Genomic DNA, 2,500 nt, shown 5'->3' with positions numbered 1-2,500 from the left:
GTTGCTTTCACGCAACTGGGAGGAAGGCCATTATGTCCCATGCTGCTTTCACACAACTAGAAGGAAGGCCACTATGTCCCGTGTTGCTTTCACGCAACTGGGAGGAAGGTCATTATGTCCCCTGTTGCTTTCTCGCAACTGGCAGGAAGGCCATTATGGCCCATATTGCTTTCCCGCAATTGGGAGGAAGGCCATTATGTCCCACGTTGCATTCCTGCAACTGGGAGGAGGGCCGTTATGTCCCATATTGCTTTCACACAACTGGCTGGAGGGTCATTTGTCCCATGTTGCTTTCACGCAACTGGGAGGAGGGCCGTTATGTCCCATGTTTCGTTCCTGCGACTAGGAAGAGAGCCATTATGTACCATGTTGTTTCTCACAATTGGGAGGAGGGACATTATGTCCTATGTTGCTTTCTCACAACTAGAAGGAGGGCCATTATGTCCCGTTTTGTATTCCTGCAACTGAGAAGAAGGCCATTATGTCCCATGTTGCTTCCCCATAACTGGGAGGAGGGCCATTATGGCTCATGTTGCTTTCCCACAACTGGGAGGAGGGCCATTATGTCCCATGTTGCTTTCCCACAACTGGCAAGAGGGCCAATATGTCCCTGTGTTGCATTCCTGCAACTGGGAGGAGGGCCATTATGTCCCATTTTGCTTTCCTGAAACTGGAAGGAGAGCCATTATGTCCCATGCTACTTTTCCGAAACTGGAAGGAGAGCCATTATGTCCCATGTTGCTTTCTCACAACTAGGAGGGACATTATGTCCTGTGTTGCTTGCCCACAACTGGTAGGAGGGCCGTTGTGGCCCGTGTTGCTTTCTCACAACAGGTGGGAGGGCCATTGTGTCCCGTGTTGCATTTCTGCAACTGGGAAGAGGGCCATTATGCCCTGTGTTGCTTTCCCGCAACTTGGAGGAGGGCCATTATATCCCGTGTTGTGTTCCCGCTACTGGGAGGAGGGCCACTATGTCCTTTGCTCCTTTCTCGCAACTGGCAGGAGTGCCATTATTCCCTGTGTTGCTTTCCCGCAACTGGGACAAGAGCCACTAGCCTCGTGTAGCAATTCCTCAATTGGAAGGAGGGGCAGTGTGCCCTGTGTAGTGTTTCCGCAATTGGGAGGAGGGACATTATTCCCCGTGTCGCATTCCTGCAATTGGAAGAGGGCCATTATACCTCATATTACCTTCCTGCAACTTGGAGGTGTGCCAATATGCCCAGTGTTGGGTTCCCGCAACTGGGAGGAGGGACATTATACCACATGTTGCGTTCTCGCAAATGAGATGAGGGATATTATGCCCCTTGTTGCTTTCCCGCAACTAGGAGGAGGAACATTATGCCCTGTGTTGTGTTCCTGCAACTGGGATGAGGGACATTGTGGCCCGCATTGTGTTCCTGTAACTAGGAGGAGGGACACTGTACCCGGCGTTATGTTCCCACAACTGGGGGGAAGGTTTCTGGTCCCTGTGATGCATTCATGCAACACCCATTTTTTTGCCGTAAATTCTGAAACACCTAATGCAATATGTTTTTAAAAGCCAGCCAAGGTCTAATTACATCCTAATCCATAACATAAATAAATTACAAATTATTTGAAAAGCCTTAATTATCTCTGGGCACAAATGTGTAATAAGAAAACTTCATAAGCTTTATTATAATTATGTAACATTAGTCAGTATAAGTAGTTGATTGTCAGTGTTAAAAATAGGACTAAATCACATGTATGACTTACGAAACCACAGAAGGAAATCGACGATACTTGTTAAAAAAAAGTTGCATAAAAATATATACCTATATGGAATTTCCAGACTAAATGTTAGTTCGTTCTTTGGAAAGAGTTAGTTCAACAAGAAAACGAAGACTTAGAGAATTGTAGAGAAACGAAGAAGGAAACTAGGTACGCATTGGTCGTTTATTAATTGCCGAACTTTTCACCACTTTGCCTGATTTGTAAACGCAAGGCAATGATGAGGGTATTTGTTTTTAGGGGTGGGAGAGGGATTTGGAGAATGAGGGTTAATTTGTATGAAGTGCAGTAGAATGATTATGGTACAGATAAACCTGCATGCAATTTTGATGACACTTGTCAATTTTGTGGCTGGCTGTGGCTGCTTGCATCCTTTTTGCTTTTTTTTTTTTTTGTGGGGTGGGATAAAAGTATCTTTTTCCTTGGCCTGTAGTAATTTCAGATTCAGAAAAGCATCTTTAATGGTCCCTGTTTGTTGTACGGATGCTATTGAAGCTTTTACTCTTTTTTAAGACTGTGTAGCTGGTCGATGTTAAAGTCGTGTGTAATAAACAACTATTTTAAGAGAAAGGGCGTTGTGAATGGATAGATTTTGTTTAAGATGTGTCATTACAATATTCATCACACGTCTTTATAGTCGGCAGCAGTGGCTGATGTGATTCACTAATCATTAATTTGCTGAGTCTGAAGGCGCTTCTGTGACAAAGTTTTCCTGTGGATTATGAGTTTGTTTTGCTCGGATGGAAATCCA

The sequence above is a fragment of the Macrobrachium rosenbergii genome, chromosome 13 (genome assembly GCF_040412425.1).
Source record: "Macrobrachium rosenbergii isolate ZJJX-2024 chromosome 13, ASM4041242v1, whole genome shotgun sequence".
NCBI lineage: Eukaryota > Metazoa > Arthropoda > Malacostraca > Decapoda > Palaemonidae > Macrobrachium > Macrobrachium rosenbergii.
Note: the sequence above shows the minus strand (reverse complement) of the source record.